This window comes from Silurus meridionalis, chromosome 26, assembly GCF_014805685.1.
Source record: "Silurus meridionalis isolate SWU-2019-XX chromosome 26, ASM1480568v1, whole genome shotgun sequence".
Classification (NCBI taxonomy): Eukaryota; Metazoa; Chordata; class Actinopteri; order Siluriformes; family Siluridae; genus Silurus; species Silurus meridionalis.
Window position 1 is genome coordinate 13953301 of NC_060909.1, and position 10902 is coordinate 13964202.

The 10902-nt window shown below is 40.0% G+C and overlaps 1 long non-coding RNA gene across 1 annotated transcript; it reads left to right on the forward strand.

Moving 5' to 3' along the window:
* Window positions 1–245: 245 nt before the first annotated feature.
* Window positions 246–10683, forward strand: LOC124380105. Its single transcript, XR_006924604.1, has 3 exons — window positions 246–727; window positions 7967–8172; window positions 10454–10683. It is a non-coding gene; the product is annotated as an uncharacterized LOC124380105 (long non-coding RNA).
* Window positions 10684–10902: the final 219 nt, after the last annotated feature.

A 10902-nucleotide genomic window follows, 5' to 3' on the forward strand; every position in this document is an offset into this window, starting at 1 on the left:
AAAAGAGCAGCTCCACAAACCGCATGTAACACAGGTCAGAATTGAGCTGATGAGAAGTAAAAAACATATAATTTGCAATAATTATATTTTCACCTAAAACACTAACAAAAGTAATATAATGTTTTGTAAAAGTTGTGTTGTACTATGAACAAAGAAAAATAGTTTAAATAAATAAATAAATAAAAAACGCTATTATTATGACGGGCGCTGTTCATGACGTCACAAAGATGAGCACGCGCTTCGCAGATCGCGGGTGTTTTTCAAAGAGGATTAAAAGGCAAATATAACAATAATTCTTGTTTAATATGCATAAATAATGTTGTATAATGTTATAACTCTTGCATAAAACTTATTTGGGTTATTTTAGTGCGATGATCGATGATGTAATTGAGCGTTTGTGTGGGGTTCGCCTAAACACTTTATATTAAGTAAAAACAATAAACGAGATTACCCAAACTCTTCACAACTTTATTAAACAGCATAACCTTCAGCCAGAAGTCACCGACACTTTAGCACCCCCAAGTGCGCATGTCCCTTACCTATCTAAGGCAAGCCCCGAGGGGAAAAATGGATTACACACATAATGAGCACCAGTCGATCCAGAATTAGTACAGCATAACAAAATTCAATAAAGTCTGTTACAATGATATTGAAGTGGATGATAGTCGATTGTGGATCCAGTAGCACCTGATGTGATTGATTAATTGTGTTGAAACCCCCAGATTCGGTGAGTTTCAAAATAATATGATGTTTAGTTCGCTGAAGTGTTTTTTGTGAGTTTATATCCTTTTATTTGTCTGGTTGGAATGTGTGATGTATTGTGGCTGTGTGCATTGCATTTCTGAAGAGCTTTAAAATGCTTTTCAAATGATTATCATTTATGTAATGATTGCTAATGTACATTTAGTTAAAATAGTATTTTTCACCTAGTTTAGTTAATATATTTACGATATGTTGAGTTTAAAAGACATTAATTGTCTACAGTGTTCATGGCTCTGTTCGTACGAACAGGTCAGGTTTTTTTTCGAGAGCTAGAAAAGCTATGATCCTGAAATGGCGAGCCTCCCAGTTTGAGAACCCTAAAAAGAGACGAAAGAGAAGAGAATTTAGGATTCATCAAGTGATCCGTGACTTATCTGCTCTCACAAGTGGAATTCATCCAGCTTTGTTGATATTTCTTACTAATTACCTTATTGCACAGGACTTATTGTTGCACTTTTGAACACTTCCATCTCAAGACTTTTGCATTTATTTAGATTCAAAGGACTATTTTCCTACACATATATACTTGTTTCATGGGCTGAGAACTATTCATTTATGGTACATTTTGACCAGTTTTGAATTATTTTCATGAAGATATTTATTTTCCTTGATGTAATGTTTTGAGTATCTAAAATTGTATATTTCTTTGTGGGTTAAAGAAATTAAACAACTTCATAGGAAACAAAGCAAGTTAAATTAAATTAAACACAAATTGATAACAAATATAGCAAATATAATACAAATAGATCAAATAACTACAAAGGAGCTCAACATATTTAAAATTTCTTTAAAAGGAAAGAAGGGGAAAACTATTTTTGCATTATACTGTTTTATTGTTTCATTGCCATTTTATTTAATTGTTTCAATATTTTACATGTGCATCCAATTAAACTTTTTCTATAAAAGTAAATCAAAACCATCTTGGTGAAAGTAATTTTCCTGGTCTGTCTGATTATTAAGGTGCATTCTCTTTCCTTGCCCTCCCTAGCGAACCTAGCGATCTGGTCCATTACCGTGTATCCTAACATATTGATAGCGTTACCGGCTACACACGACTTCATATTAATGCACTCATTCTAATACATTAATGTTTCTATAGTAACAGTGTCCCACTGTCTGTCTAACTGTCTGTCAATTCTACTCTTTCTATTTCTCTCTCTATCTCTCTCATGTTTTTGAGTTTCTGATAAATATTTTATCTTTTCAATCTGAGCTCTCTTTTAACTGCTCAAAAGGCACTTTTTATTCAGGAATGATGTTAACCTGCTTTATAAATAAAACACAGTGCGCATACACACACACACACACAGAGACAACTCTGAGTAGTTTAGTATTTCATGAACGTCTCCTCATTCTCTTTCATCCTGCCTGTGTGATGGTGGACGATTTTGCATTCATTTGTAACACATCACCAACTTCTCTCTTTCTGTTTTATTAATGCTATTGTGTGTGTGTGTGTGTGTGTGTGTGTGTGTGTGTGTGTAAGTGAGTGACCCTGTGGGATATTGGTGTTCGCTTTGCATTTGTTTACCTTCACACTGATTTCTTCTGAAAGTGATTCTCTGCACTTCTGTTTAAAATGTAAAATATGTGCATGCACACACGCACACAAAACACTTGTATAAAAACAGAGTTGTTTGGTGTGTGTGTGTGTGATCGCAGAGAACAGAAATTTGACTTTACATGCTGAAATGAAACTGAAACACAAAACCAAATCCTCAGTTTCTGATTAAAGAAAATGTAAATTCAGATTGTGTTTAAATAAAGCCAGACATGGCACTGAGGGATGACAGAATCTCAGAACTGCTCGAGTTTTTATGCACATCTGTGTCGGGATGGGATTCAAATGAAGTAAAAGAAAAAAAATATATAATAATTCCTGCATTTTTCTTTTTTTATTTACACACATGATATGCTGTTGTAAGGATAATTATAGGGCTCGGGTTTGAGATAGCAGAGCAGAAGTTTGTGGGGTCAAATTCCAACACCGTCAAGCTGCTGGGCCCTCGATCAAGGACCTTAAACAGCAACTGCTGATTATAAATGCTATGCATGTACCTTGCTCTGCCATAAATGTTGTTACTCTGCATCTACAGACACAATTAACAATTAACAATTAACAGCTGAACAGTCTTGTAACCAGCATGGCCTTTTCTGTTGGCCTAAACTTAGGATCACTTAATCAGAATCACTGACTTACGTTTTGATATTTTTGATAATAATAATAATAATAATAATAATAATACATTTTATTTATGGGTGCCTTACATAACACTCAAGGACACCTTACATACAGTTAAAACACAAAACAATTAACAACAATTTAAAATAATTAAACAATCTACAACCAATAAGAAGTACATATACAGTATCACTGCCTAAAAAGATTTGAAAGTAAAAAAAAAAAATCACTGTTGCGAATATCATGAGGAAATAGATTCAACAAATAAAGATCGTAGCTAAAAGCTCGAGATCCCATAGATGGCAGAAACATACGGGGAACAAATAGGACAAGGAGCACATCAATCTAAGCATTTGAGAAGGAGTATATGTTAAAAATAGGTCAGATAGATAGGAAGGAGATTTTATATTATTTTTGTCTATGAATATGGATTACATTATTCCCAATAGTCGATTCTCTTCATTTCATGATCATTTTCTTGGGCACGCAGGAAGCAGTGCATCTGAGTGTCTGTATACGTTGGAGTTCACGTTACGTGTCACATTACGTGTTGCTATCAGGCTTTTTTATTACCATAAACTTAATGTTGCTTAAAACTGTTGCTTTAACCAATCAAATTACTTATTACTCCAAGGCATTCTAGAAGGCATCCAGACACGTCAGAATTTTCATGTCATTTTCACTGAAAAGTCAGAGAGTACATTAGTCAGAGCTCTCAAACCGCATCTACTGCAAAGTGCACAAGTGCAAATATATTTGTGTGGATTTCAGAGAAAACCCTCGGTCATTCTATAGGGTTTATATTGCAGCTTCTAGAGGTTCCCTGGTGGTCTAGTGGTTAGGATGCGGCGCTCTCACCGCTGCGGCCCGGGTTCGATCCCCAGGCAGGGAACCAACCCCAGCCATTAAGGTTGCACAAGCCTTAGTGCTGGTCCCAAGCCCGGATAAATAGGGAGGGTTGCGTTAGGAAGGGCATCCAGCGTAAAAACGTGCCAAATCAAACATGCGGATGGTCCGCTGTGGCGACCCCTAATGGGAGAAGCCGAAAGAAAATTTTTATATTGCAGCTTCTACTAGAGGTATGTGGGTGGTGCAGCTGTGGCTGCATTAAAAGGAGACTTGAATTGTATGACACCACTAAAGGATTAGTTGTAAAATCCACAGACCACAACCGAGTTCTATTATGCCTTCCACAGTACATCTTTAAAAGATTCAAAAACTCAAAGATAATGTGTGTGTGTGTGTGTGTGTGCGTGCGTGTGCATGAGACAAAGCAAGAGACTCCGAGTCAGTCTTGCCCAACTTTCTGACTGATGGATTTTCTCTTCTAGCTCTCAGATGAATTGTTCTATGAATCATCAAGACACACACACACACACTCACACACACACACACACACACCCCTCTGGACATCACTCTGCTCTTACACAACTGAAATATTAAATGCAGGATGATGTAATGTGATCAAGAGTTTAGTTTTCTTTAAACGTTCAGAGGATAAATAAATGCTTTTAAACTCCTAGTTCTGCTCAGAATCCTGTGATTGAGGAACCTGGTACTCGTGTAAAAGAAATGTCTCTAGTTTACGTATGTAACCCTAATTCCCTAAGAGGAACATGACGCTGCATTGCAATGCTTTGGGAATGCTTCCTCAGTGTCCATGCTCTGAATCTCGTGTGGAATCTGTCCAATGGAAGGCGTGGCCAGGAAGCTATAAAACCCAAATGGAGTGAAGTGTGGCATTCAAACCATGAATGGAGCGGGGTAAACAGAGGACTCGCTGGAGAATCCATCTGCTTATTAGCAGAGAGGCCTCTCCTCGGAGGGCCGTAGCAGATGAGCAGTCGTTCTGACTTCCTCCAAGGACTCGTCCTGTACATAAGTGTCCAGTGCTCATACCGGACACAGCCGGTTCAACTTCTCTTGGTCTGGGGCCTAAAACAGAGGAGGATACAGAGAGCACCTTAAGAATGTAACCTGCTCTAGGGTGAAAGAAGGCACTGGCCATGCCTGGAGTGAACTCCAGAAAAGAGAGGGCCTGTAGATCCCTACTCTCCTCAGAGAGCAGATAGTCAGAAGAAAGTCTGCTTGACAGTGAGTGACTGCCCTTCTCTGACCCTCCTGATGGCTGTAAGAATGGACCCAAAGCGGGCAGGGAAAGTTGTGCATGCATAAATGTAGAATCCCATATAAAACCTAGATAAGTGGTTCTCCATCTCGATCTGTCTCGATCTGTCGATCTGTAAATCTCGATGCCGGACCTCTAACTGTGCTGATCAAGCTAATATCAACCAATCGTCAAAATAGTTCAGGATGCGGATGCCCTGAAGTTTAGGGGAACCAGAGCCTCATCTACATGCTTGGTAAAGGTATGGAGTGAGAGGTCAAGGGCAAAAGAAGGAACCCAATATTGGTAAGCTTTGGTCCTCAGGAATTTCCTGTGAGAAGGGAGGATGAATACATGAAAGTATGCATCCTTCAGACCTACTGTGACAAAACAGTGCTTGGATCTGATCTGAGACACGACCTGCTTGATAGTCAGCATTTTAAACCTGAGTTTCATTAGGAAGCGGTTCTGCTGACTTAGATCTCAAATAGGACGCAACCCTCCATCCTTTTTGGGAACTATGAAGTACCAACTGTAGAACCCGGACTTTCTATCTGATGGAGGGACCACCTCAATAGCCACTTTCCTCAGGGGAGTGTTTGCTTCTTGTTCCATGACCATATCCTTGCACATTTTCCGGGATTGCTGCTATTTGCTCTTTTGCACTGTCAGGGTTGTGACCGTGAATCGGAAGCGGGAGTAACTCTATCATATTTGAATGATACGAAAAGCAATGCCAGAGTCAGGGTGAGTTATAAACCGGAAAGCGGGGAAACCCGAAAGACAGGTAAGATCTGCACGGCGTGTAAAATCCACAGAACTGGGGTAATCCACGAAACGGGGGTAATCCACGGGATGTAGATGATCCAGGCATGGACCAGCGGGAAATGCTGGCAGTCGGGAGCCCAGGAGATCACAAGCATGACATTCTAGAACCGACATAAGTTTATATAAGCGAACTTGTAACGAGTGACAGGTGTCTGTAGTTAAAACCGAGAGTGGCAGAGAGAGCAGCAGCATGACAGCCGCCGAGAGGGGCGTGGCAAGTGGATCCCTGACATTACCCCGCCAGGGGTGGCACCCGAAGCCCCAAACCCACCTACGCCAGGCGGGCCAGGGCACTCTGAGGAGGGCCCCGCCTTCCGTCCAGGGTCAAAGGAGGCCCAGCTAGCATCGTCTTGAAACAGGGGAAAGCCTGCAAGGACCCGGGGTGAAGCGACGTCTCTCATGGAGACCAGAGGCGGAGCGACGCCCTCAGCAGAGATCAGGGGCAGAGCGACGTCCTCGGCGGAGATCCATACGGCAAGCAATGCCCAAGGCGTAGTCCATAGTGCAACACCCACGGCGGACTTCAGAGGCCGAGCCACGCCCTTGACGAAGGTCAGAGGCTGGGAAATGCCCTCGGCGCAGGACAGGAGCAGGGCGGGTGTTTGGAGCAGATCCTGGGGTATGACGTGACACAGTGATGCCTTCGGCAGGACTACGGGGCGTGACGGCGCCCTCTAGGGCTATCTGAGGAGCGCCAGCATCCTGGGAGGAATCCCGGATCGCGTTGTCACCCTCAGAGGAACTTTGAAGCGCGAAGGTGCTTTCTGAGGGGCTTGAGAGTGTGACGTCGCCTTAAATGGAGCTTTGAGGCGTGGCGTTGCCTTCGGCATAGACTCTTGACCAGAGCCTGCTAGGTTCCCACCAGGGTGGGATGAACACCGTGGAAACCGGACGGACAAGACCCGAACTGAATTGTATAGCCTCAATTTACAGTGCGCAGGACCCACCGAGACACATCTGGCAGAACTTCTCATGCTGCCAGGTAGTCTCTTAAGGGTATCAGTCGCTCGAGACTGACCTCCGGTATGCCTAGAGCCGGGGCTATGCCCTGGTGCAGCTCTAGGGGCCGCGAAAAAGGTGGCAAGCTCTCTTGGTCCACTATGATGCCAAAGCACATTCAGTGACAGAGTTAACGTACCAGGTCCCTGGGTACTGGGGCTGGGCGGGCACCGTATGATGTGGTGCAAAGCGCCTTTTCCTGTCTAAGTCCCCAGAACATCCTATGTCAGGACATTTTGGTCATAGCTCTCCTATTAAAAATGACAGTCCTTAAATCTGTCACTTCCCAGGGCTTCAACCCAGAGCGTTTCTGTGCCTCATGGTGGGAGGTGCTGGGTTGACGTTGGGGCTGCACCCACCGAGCAGCCCCATGAGAGCATCGTGGGAGGACGCTTGAATGCCGCCGCCCTTCGCCTCCTCAAAATGATTGACTACCGACTTAATGGAGTCGCTGAATAGACTGGACAATGGCGTTAACAGTCTCTTTAGTGGCTCTGAGAGCCAGGCACCCATACGGCGGAACTCTTGAACTTGGCCGTCTGAAATGCCTCCAACATCTAGCTCTTACTTACTTATAAAGAACATATTCACTTTTAAGCACCACATTACCTGTGTAAAGCTGCTTAGAGACAATGTATATTGTTAAAAGTGCTATACAAATAAAAAAGAATTCAATTGAATTGAATCTTACAGCAGGTCAGCCTGATAAGCCTGTAGAATCACCATGGTGTAGAAAAGCAACCCAGCACTAATAAATGAATGGAAATGTTTAATTATATAACAGTAAATTAATATGAACTAACACATTTCTTTTAGCTAACAACTACTCAGCAGTGAGCATTTGCTTTTTTTTCTCCAACATAACGGCTCTTCATTCACTGACAGTGAAATAAAAGATTAAAATAATTAGATTTTGAGAAATGGCATTCTAATAATTCTAATAATTATTATTTGTGTATTATGTAATTAGATTGATTGACATGTAGAATTAAAAGTTTTTACTCTTTGTGTCCCCACATGACCTCTGCGGCTGCCTGAGGACATTCTGAGTGAAGAGCTTTTATGAGTCTGATCCTGTTTTTTATCAGACACAAAGTTGTGGAGCAGAATGGAGAGGAGATGGTTAGTGGGCTGTGAACATGAAGTGACCTCGCTGTAGCAATGAAACAGTAAACACTGCAGGCAGACAAAGGAAAGTGGCTGAGTTTAAACCTGAACCTGTTCTGCGGCTGATGAAGCATTGTTATTATCATCATCATCATTAACGTCTTCATCTTCATCATCATCATCTCTGGTTAAGTAAAAATATGTTTTGATATTACAAGTTATTACAAATTTCTTGTAATATCAAGCTTTTGCTTCTCACTGTGTGTATGTCAGCAGGTACCGTAGCCATTTCTGCACATGTTTACCCAGATAACAGATTACAAATAGAGATTTATCTCCTCTGATTGGCTGATGGCTAAAGTAAATGCGATCTGAAATTTAATTGCCGTTCTAAATCACTGATGCTCATAATGCTACCATGGTAATAGTCATTAATAACAAAAAAAACTTACTTGGTATTAATACTTCACAATCAGGGTTAAATTCATTTCAGGACTGATTTATGAGCAATGGTGGAGAAATGTTTTAATTAAAACCATCAGGAACACACTGGCAGAGATAAAGACCTCTTAGACATACCCACAGCTACACACACACACACACAAAATACACAATATTTAAATATACAAATTTCATTTGTGTGTCTCGTGGTTGGGTGGTTTGGGTGATTGAGTGGGTGTATTTGGTGTGAGTAGGTGTAGGGGGGCATGGGTAAGTGGGTGTAAGGGGGTGTATTTTGTGGGTGAGTGGGTGTGCATGGGGTGAGTATGTGTAGGGTGGCATGGGTTAAAGGGGTGTGACGGGGTTGTTGTTTGAGAGTGTATGTAGTAAGTGTGTGGAAGGGTTATACATATATGTAAAATAAGCTGTGTGTTTCATTCTAAATTAAGTGAGATGGATTAAAGATGAGGATATAAACAGGAGAATAAACAATGATGATGAGAACACCGACAGTTGAAATGAGTTTGAAGCATCCATGCTTTATGGAATTATTCATCTTTATTTTCTGTATTACAGTTTTTCTCAGTTGCTTTTGAGCATTTTTAAGAATCATACTTATTATTTGCAAACCAGTAAGTGCATTCGCAAAACAATTTATGCAAACAGCACAACACATTGGATTTTTTGCAAAAACCTGTACTTCTCTTAACACCATTAGTTAATTCTCTCAAAAGTAACTATTTGTGGCAATGAACATATCATTGCCATCAGAATAACAAGTCCTTTTGTCATCATTCACAAACAAGATTGTCAAAATAATAAGTAATGTTTCAGTATTTGCTGATATAAACTACGGTTTGGATTACAATGATTGAAATTGCACAAGGCTGAATGTACAAATGTATTGTATATTTGATTAATATTGATTACATAAAGCTGGACAGGATTCACACTTTTACTGTACTATATTAGTGTTTGTTTCTTGATTGTTCATTCATTTTTAGAAATTGTAATTTTGTGTTTGTTGCCAATTAAAGATTCATGAGTTTCACCTTTGACCTGTTTTAGAGAACTACATCTAGTTCTCTAAAACAGGTCAAAGGTGAATCTCATGAATCTTTAATTGGCAACAAACACAAAATTACAATTTCTAAAAATGAATGAACAATCATTGGTTATCTGATGCCATACATTCACCTACATTAGTGACATTCAAGATGCATCTGGACAATTCATCAATTAAAGACACATTTACAAATAAAGATTTTAATAGAAGTTTAATCTTGACCGATGATAGCAACTGGTTTAACCATTCTGCATTTATTGACTTGTACTTTTATGATGTGCACAAGTCACTCCATGATGTGGAGGATGAACAAGTAGTTTTAAGACTTTCACTTCTAATCTGAGAAATTTCCAAAGCATCTGAGAAAAACTGTGAAGCTAAGTGTTCAGTTTGTCCATGAGCAGCTTTACTGCTCTGGTGATTTTATCTAAATGGAAGACATGAACACCAATTACAGCATAATTATAAACATGTCCTAATCATTCATTATCAATGTGAGAAAAGCATTCAGATTTTCATCAGTGTGAACTTCACTCCATTGCTGATAGAGGTGATTTTGGAGTTTATCTGTGTCACACTCACCTTTAGTGCACCATCTGTTTGTGTCTGTCTGTCTCTGCATGTGTTTTTGCATATATGTGAGTTTGTGTGTGTGTGTGTGTGTGTGTGTGTGTGTGTGTGTGTGTGTGTGTGTGTGTGTGTGTGTGTGTGTGTAAACAAAGTTGTGTCAGAAAAATATGCCTGAATCAGACAGAGTCATTAGAGCTTTCAGCACACAGTTCATTTGTCAAAAATATGCCTGAATCAGACAGAAGCATTAGAGCATTCAGCACACAATTCATTTGTCAACCTCAGACCTCCTGATTATTTCTTCTCAAATCATCAGCTAATCACAGACCTCCTGATAATTTTTTTCTCAGTTTATCAGCCAATCACTGACCTCCTGATTATTTCTTTTTAGGTAATCAGCCAATCACAGAACTCTAGATTTACGAAGAAGTTTCAGAAGCCAGTATGATGTACGTGGTGATTACAACGCCCAACTTTCTTGACATGACATCAACTGCTTTATAGTTATAATAAATATTTTTTAATCAAAGTGTGTTGCTATAACCTCCATATTCAGCACTGACCAGGATGCCATGACTCTCTACTCATATCAGCTCCATCAAGTCTAAATTCTACTTTCACACAAACCCAAAATCTGAAACACCTGAATCTTATTAATTAATTAATTAATTATTTTTTTTGCCAAGCAGCTACAAGTTTGTTTGTTTATTTATTTGTTTCTTTGTTTATTTACATAGTTATTTACATATTGATTGATTGATTGATTTGGTTTAAATGGGATGTTGTGTGTAATCAGGAGGTTATGTTGTAAAACAATAATGTGCACTTCTTTATTAGACA